The sequence below is a fragment of the Cavia porcellus genome, unplaced genomic scaffold (genome assembly GCF_034190915.1).
Source record: "Cavia porcellus strain 051 isolate PalLab524CR breed Dunkin Hartley unplaced genomic scaffold, mCavPor4.1 scaffold_12, whole genome shotgun sequence".
Lineage (NCBI taxonomy): Eukaryota > Metazoa > Chordata > Mammalia > Rodentia > Caviidae > Cavia > Cavia porcellus.
The window spans coordinates 59,035,407-59,059,256 of NW_026947495.1; the positions used below are offsets into that span (position 1 = coordinate 59,035,407).

Here is a 23,850-nt window from a genome sequence, read left to right on the forward strand (position 1 = left end):
ATCTTTGCAGATTCCACTAAAGTGTTTTCTAAACTTTGAAAACATTGTCTGTAGCTCCTCTACAAAGAATACTTATTGGGTTAATTTTACTGCCACTTCAAACACTGCATGGAGTCTTTCGATAAACAACTGAGTAGTGTCAATAACATCTGTTCACTTAACAAGAGTCCAGGAAGACCACTCTAACTCATTTTCCTTGTTTTTGTAATTGACTATTAATGTTGCACCATATGTCCTCAACTTAAATCAACTGTTCTTGCCAAACAAGGTAACAGTTTAAAAACAATTCTATTTTCTCTGGACATAATTTTTTTGACTGCTGCAATCAAACATAATTTAACTAATTCAACATTAGTAAATGGCACTACTTGCTTTGCTAACAAACAAGTTGAAAGAAAACTTGTGTTGACAACCTCATTCTCATTTTTATTTTTTAGGAAGAAATTAAGCTGTATTTCAAGTTTTCAATATAGCAAATTATGCTGTATTTCGAATGTTTTTGTTATTTCCTTGAGAGCTGGGCATACTGTAGTATATGCTTAGTCAAGTAATTTCAGCATAAATCTACATAGTGTTACAAAAAAATCAGAACAATGTTTTGTTATCTAAACAAAGTCACCCAAATTCCAACATACTTTAAGGGCATGCAACGCAGGGGGCTTATGGTGTACCTTGGCAGTAAAACACATGCCAAACCACATGGCCCTAGGTTCAATTCCAAGCACCACAAACACAGAGCACTATTCAAAGTCCATTTTCCTTTACTTTCTTTGTTCTGACATGATACACATGCACTTATAATAAGTAATACTAATGGAGACTGGCAACAGATGTGGCACTCAAAATACTGAAAAGTTACAATTACAGCACTGAAATCTGTAGTGCACTGTGATGGTTAACCACTGTCAACTTGACTGGTTTGAGAGATGCCTAGGAAATGAGTAAAGAATACTTCTGGATATGGCTGAGTGAGTTATGGGGAGGTAGTGACTTTGGCATTGCATCTGGTCCCTGGCCCTTTTCCTGTCTCTCTGTTTCCTGGTTGCCATTAGATAGGCAGCTTTCCTCTGCCACATCTTCTGTCTGCTTTGTTAGGTATTTTGTCCCCAAAATAGAAGGGTAACTAATACATGCACCAAAGAAGAGTACAGAGTGACAAAATCTGCAAATATGAACTAGGCATGGTGGCACACGCCTTTAATCCCAGCACTTGCAAGGCCGGAGAACTGTCCAAGTTTGAGGCTGGTCTGGTCTGTCAATAAACATATATGACAAATATGTCCTCTGTCAAAACTACTCAGCTCTGAATAAAGTAGCTCGCCTCCCTGGTAAGCAGTGGCGGTATGGCAGACTGTGGCTCTTCGAGGGGGAGAACCACCAGTGTCCCTTGAGATACGTGCCATGTTGGAACTTAGGACCCTGGGGAAACCAAGCAAGCAGCTCCCCTCCCTGGTAAGCAGCGGTGTGGCCGGCCAGCTGCGGCCCTTCCTGGGGGAGAACCACCAGTGTCTCCTGAGATCCACGCCATGTTGGAACTTAGGACCCTAGGAAACAAAGCAAGCAGCTCCCCTCCCTGGTAAGCAGTGGCAGTGTGGCAGACTGTGGCCCTTCCAGGGGGAGAATCACAAGAGGCTGCTGAGAACTGCACCATGTTGAAACTTAGGACCCTGGGAAACCAAGCAAGCAGCTCCCCTCCCTGGTAAGTGGCAGCAGTGTGGCAGACTGTGGCCCCTCCAAGGGGGAGAACCACCAGTGTCTTCTGAAATCCACACCATGTTGGAACTTAGGATGCTAAGTTCCAGCTCGCCTCCCTGCTAAGCAACAGTGAACCTACTGGTGCATGGCCTAGAGTCAAATATCCCCCTTCCCCTCCCGCCCTTCTCCTGTCCTGTCCTCCCCCCCCCCCCCCCCCCCCGTTAGCAAATGGGAACCAGAAATCTGAGCATCTCCTGGGAGACTGACCATAGCAAATAAGGGGGATTTCCTTCTACCATCTCTTTGAAGGCAAATATTTTTATTACTATTTTGCTCTATTATGATTAATGGTATTGCTCTATTTAATATTGTTTTGATAAGTTGTATAATGTTCTGTATTTCATTTTATTTTGATATATGTGATTGAAAGAACTATTGTGAAGATAACCAAATATACTGAGATACCTATTACTGTTTTAAAAAAAAACTACTCAGCTCTGCCATTATAATGCAAAAGAAGCTGACTGTACTTTAGTTAGATTTAAAGAGTATCTGTAGATACTAAAATGCAATTTCACATGTCATAAAGTAATGTTCTTTTGGCTTTTTTAACCACATAAAACACAAAAATAGTTTGTTGACTACTGTTCTAGAAAGCACATTTCAAAGATGCAAATACTTAGGAACAAAAACTTATTTCTGACACACCCAGAAATTTAGTCTTCAATTACTATGGGTAACTTTTTAAAAAATTTAATTGAGGACTAAACCTAAGGCCTCTTGCATATTAAGCAAGCAATTTACTACTAAGCTACATTTTCAGAGGTTTTTTTCTTTTTTCTTTTGAAACAAGATATTGCTATATTGCCCAGGCAGGCCTCAAACTTTGAATAGTCCTGCCTTTACCCTCTGCTGACTGCTGAGATTACTGACATGTGGCACCATGCCCTGCTGAAATTAGAAAAAAACATTTTTTCTAGCTATAACTCATTAAATTACCTACTATACAGTAAATGTTTGTACTTTGAAAAAAATGCAACAGATGCTAAAGACCATACCATTCTTAAAGAATATACCATTTCAAAATACAACAATCTTGCCAGGCATGATAGTGCACATTTGTAATTCCAGTAGTCAGGAGGCTGAGGTTACATAGTGAGTTCAAGGCTAGCTTGAACTGCATAGTGAAACCTTGTCCCAAAAAACCAAAAACAAAAGAAAAAAAATATACACACAAAAACTGTCTTCTTGTTATGTGTCATACTACTATTCTTACTAAACCATTCCTCAAATTTACAACTGCAAATCTAAGACACTTTAAAACAAGGGCTGTCCTTCCCCAAATTAAAAGTCACACTGTATATGAAAAAAAATTTAAAGAAGTGGGGATGAAGTACACAGTTTGAACCCATCCTAGTACAGATTTTTTTCTTTCTTTCCCAGTGTCTTTAGGCACACCATTCACTAACTCAATAAAGCTCTGCTATTATAAAAGTATAGCCTTCCAGGTGGCAAAGGTGATGTGTTTGCACATATTATCAGTTCAGTTTACTCAATATTACTGAATATTTATACCACCTCTATTTAAAACAATAAGTTTTCTCATATAATCTTTAATAATTGCCTAAGCCTTCATCTTGACAGTTAGAAAAAATATTTTGGAAGGAGGTTTTAAAAAGTTAATTATCAGTTATTATAAAGTAAAAAAAAAAATCAGTGTGTTCACTAACATCTAATAGTATTGTACTTCTGCTAAGTTTTCAAAAGCTTCCATTTTTAAATTTAAAACTTCCTAAATTCCAAAAATGTTCATTCCAGATTTTAATTATTTTCATATTACACTTCTTGGTAAGTTTATTTATACAGAATATCTAAAGTTTTTCTTTTATTAACACTTTTCATGATAAACTTAGTAAGGCAGAGAACATGTTTACTAAAAAAGCAAAACTATGAGGTTCTGGGGAAACAGCTCAGAGCCACTGCATCTGCCTGGCAAGCATGAGGTATGAGTTAAATCCATGGTATACCCCTCTCCCCCCGCCAAAAAAAAAGGAAAAAAAACTATGATAAAGTTAGGAAGTTATTTTATTCCTTTTCAATAATTTTCTAATGCATTTAAAAGTAAATGGAAGAATCCAGGTGTGGTGGTGCATGCCTATTATCCCAGCACTCAAGAAGCTGAGATAAGAGATCATCAAGAGTTAAGGCCAGCCTGGACTACAAAGGGAGACCCTCAAAAAAACAGAAAGAGAAAGAACAGGGGCTGGGAATTTAGCTCAGTGGCATAAATGTGTTTATAATACTAAAATTACTTATGATTCTGGCTTTAAAACATTTTTTAAAAAGCTTTTCCCTACACAGATTTATCGAACATGCAATTCAATACACAAATAACCTGCCTCAAAACATGATCCTTCCCCACTAATATCCTGATACGTTGGTTAAAAAAGCAACTTACTCTAAAATAAATAGAAAAATTCCCAATTAACATCAGATAAATGGCCTAGTCACTGGAACTGTAAGTTTTACAAGATAATTAACAGGTAGAACTGAGTCCCAACGAAGGGGTACTGAAGAACTGACAGGAGACATCAAGAGGCCGTACACTGTCACTGTGATACTATCATGTTTCTGGATCATAAGGTTCCCATTATCGGACTCTAGACACACCACAGGAATATCAGTGGGGTCAGAGGTCAGTTTAGTTACTTGGTAAGCCACAACACATCATTCCAGCATGCAAATCTGATAGTCTCACGGTAACCCAAATTAAGTCTTTGTGAATCTGTACACAGGACTGCAACAATGGATGGATTCTTCACAGTGTGCTCCAATGCTGCTCCAAAGTCACTTCCATCCTGCCAGCCATCCACATCAACCCAGGACCCAGCAGCCCATCGGCCTTGGTCATGTGATGAATTCCACTTTCATATAATGAACAAGACATTCTTATTTTCATTGACAGTATTTTGTGTCAAGGTATTTGGTGAATACAGCCATTATTTTCATTGACTGCATCATTTTTTCTACAATTTGATTTCCTATCTTAAAACAAAGCATTCTAATTTGGGAGCAGTTAAATGAACATTATAAATGAGTTGTTACAAAACCACCCCCAATGATTTTGCTTCCTAACTTTTTTGTCCCATAAACTTAATAAAAACAAGTCTTAACTTTTTCTAATGATTTTAGATATTAACATTCAGAGCTTTAATTCACCTTAAAATTTACACACCCACCCACATATACACACATATAACCTTTCTCCCAAAGACAGCAAACTTTCTCACTAATTCGACCTTTGTCTACTGATTTAAAATACTTTTCTAGTCACCTATTATATTCCATATAAACATTTGTTTGTTGGCTTTACTGTGTTTTACCAAACTATCTCTGAGTCATACATCTCTAGCCACCTACACAAAACTATATGTGTATTCCCTTAAATATGTGTAACACATATGGACACACACAAACACACATCAAATATTCCACGTAAATGACTAAAAAGAGTAAGTACAGAAAGTATAGAAACTTTATGTTCAATTACATAAGCCGGTGGTAAAGACAGGTGTAATCTAGAACCACTCTAAGTCAGATTAATACTTCATCTTTTTTGTTTGTTTGTTTGTTTTTGTTTTTATGAAACAAGGTCTCACTATGTAGCCCAGGTTGGCCTTGAACTTGCAGCAATCTTCCTGTCACTGCGTCCCAAGTGCTGGGGAATACAGGTGTGCACCACCACACCCAAACTTCACCTATGCTTACAATCTTTTTAACATGCCTAGCCATTTTAAACATTTTTGTTTTAACACAGACAAATATGCAACTATGATATCAAAAGTTTAGATACATGGAACTACAGTTGGATTACAGATGTGCACCACCATGCCCAGTTAATCTGCTATTTTAAAAATCAATCTCTCTCCATGTTTCATATATATAGCCTATACATAACACAAATATTTTCATAATATTTCTGTATTAACATTAGTGTCCATTTTAAAAGGAAATGGAGTGTCTTTTTTTATAGTATCTTTTGTTAAGCTTATATCTACTCAAATAAGGATCTCTATCCCAAAAGAAGGGTCCAAAAAGAAGGGCATAAGGGGTGTGTGTGTGTGTGTGTGTGTGTGTGTGTCAAAGGTAGAAATAAATAAAAAATATTAGCATAGATTTAACTATGTAGGAAGATAGATCCAAAACAGGCAGTTGGTAAAATGTGACCTGGTAATTAGTCTCTCCTCTAAAAGTCAACTAGTATCTTGTTTGCAAGTATTAATTAGTCATGAATCTTTTTGGTTTGATCTCTTTTCCCCATTTTTACCATAATAGGTGCTTTCTAAAATAAAAAATATGGAAATATATAAAAGTGAAAAGTCCTACTACTCTGTCTCCCAAAATCCCACTGTACCAAAGTAACAATTTGATAGGTACCATAAAACAGACAGTGATGATTTGTTGCCCTGAAATGTACCTTATCCTATTATTCTATCCAATAACACAGGGTAAGAGAAGGGACACAAAATATTCCATCTGGACCAAGGAAGTAAATCTTTGGCCAAGAAAGATGCTGCATATACTACATATTTAAGAAATTAAAACTGAATTCTATCTATACATTCAAGCATAATCTAAAACAATGTATTACAACAAACAAGGGCAGAATATTCTAAATCTTCATACAGTAGCTTCACTATATTATTTCATCAACATTATCTCTATAACCCTCCTAAGACTCCTAAAATGGATTTCCATAGACATTTATTGTACTAACATTATTTTAGGGTCAAGAGGCCAGATTGGTTGGCTTTAAGACACAGAGCTACGCTAACAAACTCACTACCCAATCCTAGTAATAAGAAGGTTGCTCCCAAGGATACTACAGAGTTAACTGATTGTGTGAATTTGCAAGACCATACATGTAAGGTCTCTGCAGTTCCTACAAGATAAAAGACAAAAATTTTTATATAATATTATAAAGTTCCAGTAAAATCACCAACTTGCCATTGCATGCCAAGTAAGTTATCTGAGAAAACAAGAAAGAGATCTTAATAAAAAGACCATCCCAACTTACTGTAACTTTCTACTTAGCTTGCTAAAACCTTCAAATAAGGAAGAAAAAATTTTAGCTCCATGATTCCTAACAAATCACTATTCTGCTTAGGAACTCGAACTCCCCATGAAGACACATTTAACACAAATTATCATGTTTGGTGAAATTAAAAATGCTTTTCATCCTTCCTATCTCTAAATTGCTGTTAGTTTCCAAAGAATTCCAAAAGCTTAGGATCGAATCACATAAGTCAGTTCATTATCCAAGTTAAGATAACATTCCCTACAGACATATTTCCAATGATTAAGTCACCTCCTTCCCTGAAGAGCTGAAGTTTTTACATGTATTTACTTACAATCTTAAAGAAAATATCCACCAAATAATATATTATAAATGTACAAGTTAAATCAATTTGAATGAAATGAAAAATTGTTAATAGGTTGAACTGAATGAAGCTACGATACTCAGCCATTTTCAACCTATAAAACAGGTTCAACATCATTCAACCTAATACACAATCATAATGACCTAGGATATAATCAACCCCAGTGTCTCCACATAATTGTCATTTTTACACAGTACTTGAGGTGTGTCATTGTCATCTATCTCTTACGTGTGTATATACAATCTAAAATACTGTCAAGACAAACGGCCAAATACAAAGTATTAAAATTCTATGCTTGGTTGGCCTTCAAAATTATACACTAGTTTTCCAACAAATATACAATCATTTAAAAAGTGACATACCAAGTTTCTTTTAATTGCAATAATGTTGTCCTGCTACTTCTTTCCTAAAACTACTGTTTATGAAAAGAATATGTATTCTTTGCCAGGATCAGACTCACAAGTCTTATAAAGTTAATTATCCACATATAGATTAATAAAGAGACTAATATTCCAAAGAACATATAAAATACATAAGACAATTATGCTAAATCAAGGTACTTTTAGATACACTGTCTATGCTGTATTATAGTAACTTTCTTTTTTTCTTTTTCATTTTGCACTTTATATATCGTTTTTCATATATCCATGTGATGTTTAATCTTGTGTGTCTGATTTACTTCACTTAACATTATAGTCTCTAGGTGTATCCATTTTCCTATAAATGATTCAAGCTTATCCTTCTTTATGGCAGAGAAATAATCCGTGTGTATAAATACTGCAACATTTTTATCCACTCAACTGTTGATGGACATATAGACAGCTCCCAACATTTAGTTCTTCTTGTCTTGCTATAAACATGGGTATACATACATCACTGTAATTTGAGGCCTTTAACCCCTGTGAGACGATACCCTGAAGGAAAATAGATGGGTCAAATGGAATTTTCATTTTTAATTTTATGAAGAATCTCCATACTGATTTGCATAGTGATTGCACCACTTTAACCGCCAACCAACAATGAAGAGCCATCATTAGCCACTTTGCCACTACTGTTTGAATTCTTACTAACAGCCATTTTCACTGAGCGAAATAGAATCTTAGTATTATTATAATTTGCATTTCTCAAGTGGTCAGTAAAGTTGAACACTTTCTTGGGTATTTGTTGGGCATTTCTTTGTACTTCTTCATCTGACAAGTGTCTATTCATTTCAGACAGCCATTTATCATTGGGTCTTTACATTTAAGGGAGTCTAATTTTTTTTAAGTTCTTTATATATTTTATGTATTAGTCCTTTGAGAAGTACTTGACAACAATTTTTTCCAATTTTGTAGGTTGTCTCTTTATTCTGTTGGTGATTTCCTTTGCTGTGCAGCTTTTTAATTTGCTGTGATCCATCTGTGGATTCTTGTATTATTTCATGTGCAACCAGGGTTCATGAAGTCTTTGCCTACACCAGTGTCTTCAAGTGTTTTACCTTGTTTGTCTCCAGCAGATTGTTTCTGCTCTAATGTTTACAGTAGACTCTCGAAATTTCCAGGGTTTATGTTTGTAGAGTACCCATGAATTGTGAAAAACTTCAAATTTCAGATACGATCAGAAAAATATCTATAAATTGCTTTTTTTTTAAAAAATCAGGAATCGAACTCAGTGCATGACGCTTGCCAGACAGGTGTCATGCCCTTGAGCTATTCCCCTGGCCTAAATGGCTATTTTTATAGTTTAAACCCTAAATATGCTGTGTCTCCTGAAGTTATGCAATTTAATTTAATAAAATACTGTGTTAATAAAGCCTTGGACCTTCATACAGGGATTTTGGAAGCATCTTGGGGATCTTGGGCTTTAAGAAGAACAAAACTGAGAACACTTGAGATAGCTACATGCAGTATAGCAACCTGTTATAAAGCAGGAATGCTCGTGTACCTGTCAGAGAGTTGGGTTACAGGGCAGCAGCCAACAGACAGCAAGAACTGAACAGTGCTCCCAGATTGGCTACTTGCAAACCTTCCACCAAGAAACAATTGCAGAGAATATTTGGGGTTTCCACAAAATTGGGAGGGCTTTCCATAAACAATTATTTGTTAGGTTCTCAGGAAAAATCTATAAACAGTTGCTACAAATTCTGAACCATGAATTCTTGGGGATATATTATAGATCTCGGAATCATTTTGATTTAGTTTAGTGCATGGTGAGAGATACAGGTCTAGGTTCAACCTTCAGTATTTGGATGGCCAATGTTCCCAGCACCATTTGTCAAAGAGGCTACCTTCTCTCTAACAAAAGAATTTGGCCCCTTTATGAGAGATAAAGTCACTGAGTGTGGCTGGAGTTTTTTCTGCATCTTCTATTCTGCTCCAATAAGACTTACTTTATTTTGTCACTATAGCTTCATACTATAACTTGAAGTTTGGCATTGTGATGCCCCTGCCTTGCCCTTCTTGGCCAGAATTGCTTTTACTATTCTAGGTCTCTTCTGTTCCATATGAATTTTAGGATTGCTTTCTCTAGTTCTACAACGAATGCTACTGGTATTCTGATTGGGGCTGCATTAATTCTGTGTAACAGTTTTTAATGTATAGCAATTTTGACATATTGGTTCTGCCCATCCAGAAATCGGGATATCTTTCCATTTTCTGATAATCATCTTAGCTCTCCTTTTTCAGAGTCTTATAGTTTTCACTGTAAAGGTCTTTCGTCACCTTGGTTAGGTTAATTCCTAAGTATTTTATTTTTCTTGATACTACTGTAAAAATGTATTATTTCCCTAATTTCTGAGTTTGTTCTTAGTGTACAAGCATGCAGTGGACTTGTTTGTTTGAGACAGGGTCTTAGTAAATAAATATAATCAGACTGGCCTTGAAGTCACCGTGCATCCCAGGCTCACCTTGAACTCACTGCAATCCTCCTGCCTCAGCCGTCCAGCTTAGATTATGGGAATGTGCCACTCTACTGTCTGCACTATTGAGTTTTGAGTGATGACTTTGTGTACACTACTGAATTTGGGTATTAATTCTAGGAGTCTTTTAGTGGAGTTTTTGAGGTTTTCTACATAGAGGATTATGTCATCTTCAAATAATGATAATTACCATTTTTCTTTCCCATTCTGATTATAGATTGAAAACTTTCAGCTTCTGTTTAGTACGATGCTGGCTTAACATGATACTGCTTTGTCAGAGATGGCCTTTATCAGATTGAGATAAAGACATTCTATTCCTGTTTTATTCAGGGTTTTTTTAAATGAATGCTGGATTTTGTCAAATGCTTTTCTATCTATACTGAGATGATGATGATGTGATTTTTGTCCTTGCTTCTGTGTATGTGACATATTATATTTATTGATTTGAGAATGTTAAACCCTCCCTGTATTCCTGGAATAAATTCTACTTACTCATAACATGATCTTTTTGAAGATTTGCTGCATTCTGTTTGCCAATCTTATTGAGGATTTTTGTACTTATGAATATGTATTCACAGAATATATATTTTAACAAAATACTCATGAGACAGAAGGAATTTCACTTCTTTTTTACCCCTATAGTCATGAACCCAAAACTGCTAACAGTAAAGAAAATTGCAAAATTTCAAAAAATCAAAGTCAAAAACATACTATCCACAGTCCCACTACCTAAAGATAACCAATGTCAACATGCTTATTTTATCTTTTTCGTTGTTTTCAACAATTAAGACTATGTTTTCCAGTAACTTGTAGCATTCAAAGATGTTTAACATTTACTTTTTCACCATTTGCAAAAATAAAAAAAATTTTTAAAAAGTCTCTTGAATTGGGAATAGTGGAGCATACCTGTAATCCCGAGACTGAAGCAGCAAGATCACCATGGATTCTAGGCCAGCCTGAACTACACAGCAAGAAATTATCTCAGTCTCTCTCACACACACACACACACACACAAACACACACACACACACACCCCACAATGTGACATACTTGTCATTTGCTGAAATGTTGCTTACAATGAAAAAATGGCTTACAACAAAACTTTCACCCACCGGGTTTGATTTTAAGATCTTGTCCCATGTGAGAATTAAATCAAGGGCCTTTGCACTGAGTTCTGACTTCAGCCCCTTTGTCTATTTTTATTTGTTTATGTTATTATGATTATTATTTGGTACCAAACTCAGGACCTTGCATTTTCAGGTAGGTGCTTATGTAGCTGAGCTAAATCCCCAGCCCTCTATTTTTATTTTAAGGCAGGGTTGCACTAAACTGTTAAATTGCCTAGGTCTTCCTGCCTCAGCTTCCTAGAGTGCTGAGATTATAGGTCTTTGCCACTGCATCTGGCCGAGTTTGCTTTTCTTTATTGGCTATCATATTCAGTATTCAAAATTCACCCTCCCCCACCCAACCCACCCTCTCTCCCCCAAAAAATCTTTGTTTTTGAAAAATGCTCCCCCAGATAAAAGCTTAATAATGTTAAGTATGCAAATGACAATGTCATTCTTTGCCATAAAAAAAAAGTATCAGGTAAATCACAAACATATTTGTGTAAATTCATTACATGTCAGTGTTACCACTCTAATAAGCCAGTATAATCATGCTTTAATAACATTTTAAATATCTATGTGAATAGCTGTTTTTTTTTAAAGATAATTAAAAGCCTAAATGGAACAGAAATTTTTATATTAAAACTGATGGCTGTCAAAGTTATGTGGTGATACATTAGAGTGAACTGCCAAATCTAACCTACTTCAATAAATGTTTGAAAGTTTTTCCTAGTAAAAATTTAATTTTGGGGGGCTGGGGATTTAGCTCAGCGGCATAAGCACCTGCCTTGCAAGCAGGCGGTCGTGAGTTCGATCCCCGGTACCGATAAAAATGAAAAAGACCAAAAATAATAATAATAATAATAATTTTTCTTATTTTTTTGCGAGGAAAATTTGTGCTTTAAAGGCATTTGTATATTTCAGAGCTTGGAAGGTAATCTTAGAACTGGTAATTCAAGAGGCTTCTATTTTCTTGCTACTGAAAACAGTGCTTCAACCAAACTACTGAAATGGTTTTGCCTGAATTTAGGATCATTTCTTTTTTTTTTTTTTTTTAAAGGATCATATCCTTAAAATAGCACTTCTCACTCAAACCAAAGTAGGAAAGTAGGAAATTTCAGTGGTATTTCTCTCCCCCCAGGGCCACTGCTCAGCCTCTAGGCAAAGTTAATCAGGTATAAAAGCATAAAAGAATTAACACAGCAAGACTGAGCCTGCTAAAAGTCCGGGTGCAAAGACATTTCACTCAAGAAAGAAAGAGTAAGCTTGGTACAATTCCTCTAGTAAGGGAGAAAAACATAACGAAGGCAACTATTGCTTCCTCTAGACTCTTAAACCTTTTCCCCTTAGGGGTTGGCTATGAATCCTTGTAGGTATGTAATGTATCTCAGTCATGAGTACACTATTTGCTAAGTTCCACGAGCCCTTTGAACAAGTATATGAATGTGGGAGTGGTACTGGGAACATGACAAGGTATCCTAAAGCACGTTCAGGCTGCTAAAACCAATCCCAGACGGGACAACAGAACACTTAACACCAGAGAAGCACCATGTTTACAGCCACAGGAAAATTTAGTGATTGTGCTGCTACCGAAGGTTCTATAGCCAGGTTAGTCAATTTTACAGATCTCCTTCCTCTGTCAGAATAGGCATATGCTCACAGTTCTGAAACTCTCTAGCAGACAAAGTGATTTTTAGTCTACAGCTACATATATAAACCACTATTCTCAAGAAAATAGATGCTTTAAAAGGACAGTATTTTTTATTCTCAAGAAAATAGATGCTTTAAAAGGACAGTATTTTTGTTCTTATAATTTTTGTCCACTGAAATGCCAAGGTATCTAAAGACTGCACAAGAAACTCAGGTGTGGTGGTACAAGACTGTAAACTCAGCACTCAGAAGGCTGAGGCAAGAGGACTGCTGTTGAGTTCAATGGCAGCCTAGGCTACATAGTGTGTTCAAGGGCAGCCTGAAGTATATAAAGAGACCCTGTCTCAAAAACAAAACAAACCTCTAAATTAAAAACAATATTTTCTGAATCAATAAAAGCACGTTTTCAGGCATGCCCAAGTTCTCAAATGCAATCTAAAACATAAAAAATAAACTAAATCACTACCACTTAGTAACTCTCAGCCGCTACAGTATTTAATCCTAAAAGAGAAATTAATGTTTCACTTACTGACATGAAGATTAATGCTATCTATGGATAAACTTCTCTTGATATATAATAGACACTCAATAAAATGATATAAATGAATAGTAACTCCTTATACTTCAATAGATAAAACTATGTAATAATGAAATAAAAAAATAAGGTGAGTTATTTAGTCAGGTAGAAAATTAAATACTGTTACTTAGGAAATACAATTTTTGTTTTTCCTAATTCTAGAGAGATACATAGATACTCATTAGATAGGCAGTGAACTGACCCAAAGAAAGAGAAAATAATAGCTTGCACTAGAGCAGCAGCAGATTAAAACAATATCTAAGAGACAAAAAATATCTAACAGTAGACAGAATTTGAAAACAGGAGCTCCGGGAGAACATGGCGGACAGATATCAGCAGCTACGGAGGCTCTCTGAAAGACCCAGCTTAGAATTCAGGAATGGTGTGGAGTAAGGAATCATAAGCAAGTGGAGATATGCCCTGCTGACCCAAGAATGAACTGGGCTGAGAGAAACCAACTGGGAATGCAATCCTGGTGCTATAACAGAACAGAAAAGCCTCAGCATGGAAGCTGGAGCCCGCAGCATTGGAAGCCGCGATTTGGGTTTCCCGCCGCCGCTGCTGCGTCTACATTGGCTTGGCAGGGAGAGAGACGCACGGGAGCTCTGAGAACGGGAATCGGTGAACGGAGTTGAAAGCAGGACAGGCAGGGAGCTGTGCACTGACTTGCGGTGAGGTGAGTGAGAGAAACTGACACTCTTCCACAGTTTAGGACTCCAGCGGAGAACATTCTGGGACTGGGCAGACTTGCGGGAGTGGGGCACTGCAGTGACTTCAGCCACGTATCCCCCTCTCAAGCGGGATTGGTGAGAAGTCCCTAGCCTACATGACGCTGCTGGCTGAGACCCAGTAGGCTAGCATAACCCAGATCCCAGAACCTGAGGGTGGCCTGGAGGGGTGGGCCCCACGTAGGCTGCCTGGTCTACAACTTCCTGGTGTGCTGTGGTGGGTGGGAACACCTAGCCAGCGCAATTCGATCAGGCTGTGGCTGACAGGGAGGGAAGCTGGGCCTCCTATATACGCTTGCATATATAAGGAACAAAGAATATGGGAAGAGGGAGCAACAAGAAAGGCCCTTCGGCCCCCAATCCTGAGAAACAGGCAATAGCGGTCACCGCACCGATAGACATAAAGCGCTATCTCCAGAGCCTCACAGACAAGTTCAGGAATGAAGTTATTAATGACCTGAAGCAAGACATAAGCAGAATAGTTAGAGAAATGCTAAGCACCACCCAAGAAAAAACAGATGGTGGAATGGAAGAACAGAAAAAGAGGGGAGAATTGTTTGATGGAGAAAATAGAGAAAGCATAGAATACGTGAAGCAGGTTCAAAGAGACTACCAGGAAACTAAAAACTCTATCGAAAACTGGCATAACAGCTTGAAAGAAACTAAGGACAGACTATCTGAACTGGAGGGCAGATTTGTAATATGGGAGAATGGAATGAAAAACTTCTTAAAAGTAACAAAGAAACAAACAGCAATAATACAAAGACTAGAAGATGATAAGAGGATCCATAACTTAAGAATTAAGAACATAAAAGAAGAAGTAGGGACACAAACAAATGAACTACAAAAGCTACTCACAGAAATAATCCAGGAGAATTTTCCTAATTTAGCAAAAGGTAAAGGTACTCAGTTGTATGAAGCATAGAGGACCCCAGCCACCTACAACCCAAACAGAGCAACACCCAGGCATATAATAATAAAAATTCTAGAAATTCAATATAAGAACAGAATATTAAAAGCTGTCAGAGACAAGAAACAGACCACTTACAAGGGACCACCCATCAGAATTACAGCAGATTTCTCTGCACAAACCATCAAATCACGAAGAGCATGGGGGGGAAATAATTCAAGCTTTGAAAGATAATAATCTCCAGCCAAGATTGATATATCCTGCACAACTATCCCTGGAAATTGATGGAAAAACAAGGTACTTCCAGGATAAAGAGGAACTAGGGGAATATGCAACCATCAATTCAACTCTACAGAGAATACTGCAGGATATTCTAAAAAAGAAAAATACAAAGAATCCAGAAATAGTGGCAGAGAGGCCACAATGAATGGAGCAGAAAACAAAATGAAGAAGACAAACTGACAACTAATGACAGAAAAAGAGCTCAACAGAAATGAGGCAGAGAAGATTGGATGATAGGAACAGCTATTTTGGAGAAAAAGACATCTTAATAGGTAATACTGATTTAGTATCATCTTGTTTTGAAGTCTCATCAAGCTTTTGTTCTTCTGTCTCCATTGGTCTAAACAGGTTGTATCTTATTGGATTTTATTATGTATGATAGTGTAAGCAAAAACTTTTATAGACAAGGAGATTATACAGAAACCATTGTTCATTTTCTGTTGGTTGATTCTAAATACCCTGTAGTATTGTCATTCTCTTAAATGGTTTTACATTGTTTTGATATATTTGATGCTACAGTATACGAAGTTATACTCAAAGATTTCAAGGAAAGAGACAATATGGTAACTACTTTTATGTCGGGATTATCTTGTGGTGAAACACTATTTTGCTTAAATGGTTATGTCTTGATTTGCACTGTTTTGCTGTTATGCCCTCTTTTATCTCAATCTCCATTTTATTATTTACTTTTTTATTTTTATCCTTTTAATTAAGGGAAAAATAAATAAAAAATAGCAGGATATATTATAGTAACCCACTTTGACTCTCCATTATCTTGATTTAAAGCCCTGTATTACTCTCACCATCTTGTTTTGACTGATGTCCCTCTATTCTGTTTTGCTTGATAGTACCAGGTTCGAAAGTTTAGGCAACAGCTGTGAAGATAGTGGAATTCATTATGACGCCCATCTACTTTTGACGATCTATAATGTCTCCAATGTTTTGGTTTTGTCGGTTTTGTTCTTTACTGTTTTGTTCAATTTTATTATAACTGATGATATAGGCAATTCTATTAGAGATAGTGGGAGGCATTATGGTAACCATTGTTGATCACCTTGTATTATGATTTTACATTATCTATTATGTCCACCCTTTTGATTTGACTCTGTTCTGTTATGTCACATTTGGTTCTGCTCTTCCAAAAAAGTAATAAGAACTCTGGGAGCAACAAAACCCAAAATATGTAATTGTCATTGTACAAAAGAGAGGAAAAGAAAGTGCTCTAAACGATATAACTGCATGTATATTTAAGTGTATAAGATAGATAATGATATCACTGAGTTTTGTTGGATCATTGAACAGAACTGTTTGCAGTCTCACTGTTGAAATGTCCATCTATAAGCTTTAATTTTGTAACTTGAACAATTTTTCTAAGATGACAATATGTAATCCATTAATTAGGGATTTCCTGCTGTTTATTTTTTTCTGTAAATCTGTATAACTTGTACCCTTTCTCTTTTTTTCTTTTTCTCCTTAAATAAAATTTAAAAAAAAAAAGGAAAGAACAGGAAAATCTTTCTGGATAACATGGGAGTTAGGAGTACAGTAGTGTGAGGAGTGCTGGGTGAGCCAGCTAGAGCGTAAACTGGAGAGCTTGATCAAGATGGAGCTAAGTCCCTGCCTGGAAGCCAGACAGCAGCGCAACAGCTTGGGAGAAAAGAATAATCTCCACACACCAAGCAACCAGTTGGTTTACAGGAACTGTACTGTTTGACTTTGCAAACCTAAACAATATTCAATATAGTAACTATTGTAGATTTCCTACTATCACCACTGTTTCAATTCATTTTAATGTCCCTTTATCCCCTTTAAAATTACATTTTAAAAAATGAGTACTGAAAACTTGGTTTGGATAGATCATCATGAATTCTTTTATAAAGACAATGAATGGTATGTTTTAGAAGCAAAGATCAGAAAGAATAGTGAGTTTCTTCCTCAAGCTTTATTATCCCAATTACATAGCAATAAAGAATAAGAGTCAATGGAAGACCTGCTCTATGGGCCATGGTTCAATTATCATTAGCGAACTGGTAAGACTTAGAAAGGAAGAAAGAAAGCACAACTCAATATACAGAAATAATACCAAGGATGGTGCAATGGCTGATACACTGTTTCAAGTTGGAAAATTTAGATGTTTAACTTAACTTTAACTTAAACTTAAAAGGACTCAGCAAGAGGCCAAGGTCCTCACTTTGTAAACATGGTGAACCTGTGCAAGAGAAGAGCAGGGAAATAATGTGGGTGGATAGCCTGCTTACAAAGTAAGAAGAAAAAGGCAAGCTTCCTCCTTTTTTGCTCTTGTTACTTTGCCTTTTTCTGCTACCTTTTAAGTGTTGTCCCTGTGCCATGTCACTTTGCCTTAGAGCCAGCTGATTATAAACTGAAACTGCCACAGACTGTGAGCAAAATAAACCTTTCCTTCCCTAATTTTTGGGTGTCAAGTATTTTGTCCCAGCAACAGGAGAAAAGTAACCAAAACAGATGGGAAAAATGGCTTTCACTGATATCTGAAGAATTCATGAAGAATCCATCCATACTAGGGATCTTTTATATAATCAGCACCATTAAATGAAAAGATTCCTGCAATTCACATTACAAATATAAAGTAAAACAAAGTAAAAGAAGAAAACTGAAATGGTATCTGCTTGGTATTGCATAATCAACTTTATGAACTAACTCTCTAAGTTTATCCGCCTAACACACAATTTGATTATATTACATAGGCAAGGTGTAATTGAATAATTCTGTATGACAAAAAAAATCCTGTATCTTTTCAGTCACATCATACATTCTTCATCATGCCAGGCTGATGTTCATGTAAAAACAAATTATAAAATATTTAGTTCCTCTGTTATACTTTGCAAGTCAGAACTTCTACTTACTTCTCCCTTTTCTCTCAAGATATCACTCTTCAAAGCAAGGAGCATAAAAGTATATAATTATGATTTTTCAATTAAAAATATTAATAAAAAACAAAAATGTTAACATTACTTGTTATAAATGCAAATTAAAACCACAATAACTGGTAAAAGAATTTAATACTCTCCCTTGATTAATTTGTGGGAATAGTCCCCAAGCAATTAATCGGGATAGTACAGGGAATGAAAGGGACTAACATGATTTTTAAATGTGCAGAGCTGGACATGGTGGCACACGCCTATAACTGCAGCACTAGGAAAGCTGAGGCAGGAGGATCACTGAGGCCAGCTATGCTACAAAGTGAGTTCAAGGCCAGCCTAAACTAAATAGCAAGACTGTCTCAAAAAGACAAAAAACAAAACAACAAAAAACGACTTTACAAATTATAGTACTCTTTCAAACATTAAAGCCAAAGGTATGGCCTTCTCCCATGACAATCTACAACTCCAGATGGCTAACTGCTAAATAAGTAGACCCTATTTAAACTGCACACAAAATCAACTGACAATTTATTTTGTTTTGTTTTGTTTTGAGACAGGGTTTCATGCAGTTCAAACTGGCCTTGAACTCACTATGTAGCCCAGGTTAGTCTCCAACTGAACTAGCCAAGATGGCATTGCCTCAGGCTCCTGAATGTCAGGACTGCAGCCATGGGCCACCATGCCTGGCTCTCCAACTGACAAGTTAAAAAGGTAAAGAGGGAGAAAAAAAGATGGTAGTAAGAAAAACGAAAGATTCAAGTCTTCCCAAAATTGTAAAGCCAATTAAAGTATTAAAAATAAAGCAAGTACTACAGTGGAATATTTCTGAAGAAAAAAATAAAGCAAGTAATAAACTTTCTACTTCCAGTGATTAGGTATAGCAGACTAATCTTCTGGCTGAGGAAACTGAAAAGCCAGACTTCAAGAAGAAAAGTCAGCTTTTAGATAACAGACAGTGATGAATCATGGGGCCAAAATTCAAGAAAAGAAATTCTGAAAGGATGAGCCTGGTGTATGAGCCTTCCTCCCTGGAGGCACCATGTGATTCAAGCACTAGAAATTGTGTAGCTAAAAAGCTAAGTAAAAAACATGACTGAGCTAACCACAAAAAAAAAAAAAAAAAATGAAATCCAGAGCCTGTCCAAAGCCTCAGTTTAAGATTTTAAAAAGATCCACAAAAATTGAAAAAAAAAAAAAAAAAAAGATTTTAAAAAGACTGGGGGAGGGGGGACAACAAAAATTATTTTTTTATTTTTCACTACATAGATCTAAATAAGAAAACATTCAAGAACATTTTTAAGCCTGGAGAAAAACCAACCCAGCCAGAAACCTGGGGATATAACAAAGGACAAAAAGAAAAAGGTAAATGTAAAGTTTAAATGTATCATTATTATACAAAACTGTAATGATATCTCATGGGCAGTTACAATATATACAGAACTAAATTTTCCAGTAACATCATTTAGTTCTAGAAGGAGAAAAATATATAACTAACATTTTGGGGGGTGAGGGGAACAAGATCTGGCTATGTGGTACAGGCTGGGCTTTAACTTACTTTCTTCAGGCTGACCTTGAATTCACCACAATCCTGCTTCACAGTTATATGCACCCCCATATCTGGCTATACTGCACTTTTACATGTTAAAGAAGTATGTTGTAATCTCTAGGTCAAAAATTTGAAACACACACTGGACAATTATGGGAAGGGTTGGAATAAAAACAACAAAAGAAAAAGTGAAAGTAGACTAAATAGAAATCCTTTACAGAACTATCTTTTAATTTAATTTAATTTATATTGGTACCAGGAATCAAGCTCATGACCTTGAGCTTACCACACAGGCGCATAGGGCCGCTAAGCTAAATCCCCAGTCCCTGAGGACTAGCAATTTAAATCCAAATGTATCTATAAGTATATTAAACATAAATGCAGTCAATGTTCTACTTAAAGAACATGGACAAGCCGGGCATGGTGGCACACACCTATAATCCCAGCACTAGGGAAGCTGAGGCAGGAGGATCACTGAGGCCAGCTATGCTACAAAGTGAGTTTTGTTTTGAGACAGGGTTTCATGCAGTTCAAACTGGCCTTGAACTCACTATGTAGCCCAGGTTAGTCTCCAACTGAACTAGCCAAGATGGCATTGCCTCAGGCTCCTGAATGCCAGGACTGCAGCCATGGGCCACCATGCCTGGCTCTCTCCTGAGTTCCAGGTCAGCCTGGGTTACAAAGTGAGTTTAAGGCCTGCCTGACCTTCATAATGAGACCTTGTCTCAAAAATACAAATACACACACACACAAACTAGATTTAAAAAAAAAAAAATATATATATATATATATATATATATATATAACTTGCAGCTAAAATATAAAAGTTGAAAGTAAAATAATGAAAAAAGACTAATCACACAAACACCAAGTGAAAATGTACCTACCAACACTAACACTATCAGATGAAATGCATTACTAAAGACAAAGAGGAGACGGGCACAATGGCACATACTTCTAATCCCAGCCACTCAACCCCAGCTGCTAAGGAGGCTGAGGCAGAAACAATGCAAATTAGGCTATCTTGAGCAATTTAAGTAACTTAGTAAGGCCTTGTCTTGAATCAAAAATTAAACTCCTAGATTTATTTCTCAGTATCAGAACCAAAAAATGATAAGAAGATACTTCACACAGCTAAAGAGTTTTTTTAACCCGGTAAATACAAAAATCCACAATTTATCAGCACCAAATAAAGTACTCAAAATATATTATTTTTTAAAAATTAGCAGGAACTAAACAGAGACACAGACAACTTCAAAATTATTTGGCAACATTTAAATAAGCCTTCCACTAAATAGAAACAAAAAATGATAATGAGTTGAAAAATAAATTATGTATCTAACATATTACAATACATTTATAAACTCTAGCTCACAAACTTTTGTTGTTGCTGCTCATATGTTGGGTCACAAATAAAACAAGTCTCAAATTTTAAACAACTAAAATCTAGTACAATTAAACTGAAAATCAGTAACAGAAAGAAAACAGAGAACCTTGTATGTTGAAAAGTTAAGCAATATGCTTCTAAATAACTCATGGATCAAAGAAAAATGTTAATTGTATAACACTTTAAACTGAAATTTAATACACACACACACAAGAGAGAACTGGGGAAGAAACCACATGTTAAATATACATTTTAAAATAGTTAACAGAACATTTGTAAGTTCCACTTCAATTTCCTTTTCTTTCTTTTTTTTAAAAGACAGGGTCTCTCTATGTAGTTTAGACTGGCACTGAAGTCACTATGTAGCTCAAGTGGCCTCAAACACACGGCAATCCTCCTGCCTCAGCTTCCCAAGTGCTGGGATTGCAGGCATGGGCGACTTCACCCAGCTCACTTCAATTTCTAAAATGGCAAAAACCTTGAGAGAGTGGATGGGGATGCAGTTCAGCTGCACAACTCCAGCCTGGCAAGTGCAAGCTCAACTCCGGGTCCAAAAAGAAAAAAAGCAACCTAGAGAGAAGAAACAATCCATGCTTTTAGAACTCTAAAGCCTCAAATACATATACTGGAGGGAAAAAAGACTGGGAAATCCTTGTCACAAAACACTTGTCACAAAAGTTTAAAATAAGAACAACAAATTAAACCCAGAGAAGCTGAAGAAGGAAATAAAAACTAGAGCAAAAATCTGGTAGAAAACAATATAGAAAAAAATGAAAAAGATGAAAACTGATTCTTTAAAACACTAATAAACTGGTAAGATTATTCAAGATAAGAGAGTCAAGGGAGAAGACACAGTAACTACTTAGTGAGAGGAGATCTAATTATAGATTTTACAGACATTAGAAAGATCATAAGGAATTATTACAGTTTTATGCAGATACATTTGAAATTTCAGAAAAAAATGGAGTACAAGCCGGGTGTGTAGTTTAGTAGTACAGTGCTTGCCTACCATGCAGAGACCCTAGGTTTGATGCCAGCAAAAAGAAGCAAGTGGGAGAACAATCAAGAGACTCCTAAAACACACTCTTTATCAAAACCAGTATGAAATATGAAACTCTGAAGAGTCCTAAGACATTATGGAAAATTAGGTTATTACTTAAAATTTCTTCAAAGAGAAAAACCCCAGGCTTGATTGTTTGACCAGTGAATTCTATCAAAATTCAAAGAAAATATAACCCCCTGCTTACATAAATTTTTTGCACTAACAGAAAAAGTACTTTTCAACTCATTTTTATGAAGCCACTGTTACCTTAATACAAAATATGATGGACCTTCTAATGAAATAAAGTTATAACAAACCTACCTCATTCATGAGTACAGGTGCAAAAAAAACACTAAACAAAAGACAAAGTTCAGCAGTTTGTAGGAAAAGAACACCAGCTTACCAATAGGTTGGATTAGTCCAGGAATGCAAAGTTGGTTTAATATTTTAAAAGCAATAATTCACCACACTAAAAGAATCTTATCAAAAGTTGATTATCTAAATAGATGCAGAAAAAGTATGCAATAAAATTCAAAATTCATAAGCAAACTCTAGTAACTATGCATAAAAAGAAATTTCCTTCAACTGAGGAAGGACAGATCTAAAATGGCTATTCTGTACACTAAATTATGAAACACTGAAAAATTCTACCCCCACAGACCTAAAATTAAGAACAAGAAAAGCCTTTCCAAGCATTCTACAGTCAGTGTAATGAAGCTAGAAAAACAAATAAAAATCATAAGTGTTGGAAAAAATGAAATGATTACTACTCAAAGGCCGTATGTTGATAGAAATGGAAATAAATCTAATTAAGATAAATTAATAGAATTAAAAGCAATGTTGCTAGTTCAAGTCAACAAAATTCAACAATGTTATTACATATTACAACAAATCAAAAATGAAAGTTAAAAATACATATTTACGTACTGGAAAACATTTTAAAAAAACCTAGCAGTGTAACAAAAATTATGTGGGATTATTACAAAGAACTTAAAAATTACTGAAATGATAGGTGTGGAACACTCATTATTGTAATGAAATGATCTATAGAGTCAGTGTGATCTCAGTAAAACCACCAATAGGTAATCTTTTTTTGTTTTATTTCATTTTTTGTTTTTTTCTAGAAATTACAAGAAACAAAATTAACCAAAGCAATCCTAAAGAAAATCAACAAACTACAATTTTCTATTGTCATCCTAATAAACTAAATTTAGCAATTTAAATAAGTTTAGCAATTTAAGATATTCATATATTATCCTCAGTTTCTATGGGTCTTAGAAATATTAGCAAAGCATGGCTCTCAGCAGGTTCTCTGCTTAGAATTTCACAAGAATGAAACAAAACCAAACTGTGTTAGTGTAATAAGACATAATGTGTTTCTGGGTTCCTTTGGAAGGTGACAAAATTGAGTTCCAAGCAGTTGTGCCCATTTCCTTGCTATCTATCAAGTGCAAGTTGGTCTCAAGTTTCTAAAGGTTTCCTGCACTCCCAAACTCATGGCTTCATCAGCAGGTCAACTCTTTTTTAATTTATGGAATCAAATCTCTCTGTTCTGCTTTCTTTTTCAACTTCCATCCAAGATAATCTCAGTTTTAAGATCTGTTAACCAGTAACCTTAATTATATCTACAAAATCTGTTCACTGCAGACTCTAGATTAGTATTCAATTGAATAATCGGAGGACAGAAATT

The 23,850-nt window shown here is 35.9% G+C and overlaps 1 protein-coding gene and 1 pseudogene across 4 annotated transcripts in view; both read right to left on the reverse strand.

The window, feature by feature from the left end:
• The window catches only part of Tlk1 (tousled like kinase 1), a 137,374-nt gene that overhangs the window by 94,048 nt on the left and 19,476 nt on the right, over positions 1-23,850 (reverse strand). The window lies entirely within an intron of this gene.
• LOC134478303 (ragulator complex protein LAMTOR5-like) lies at positions 1,931-11,476 on the reverse strand (annotated as a pseudogene).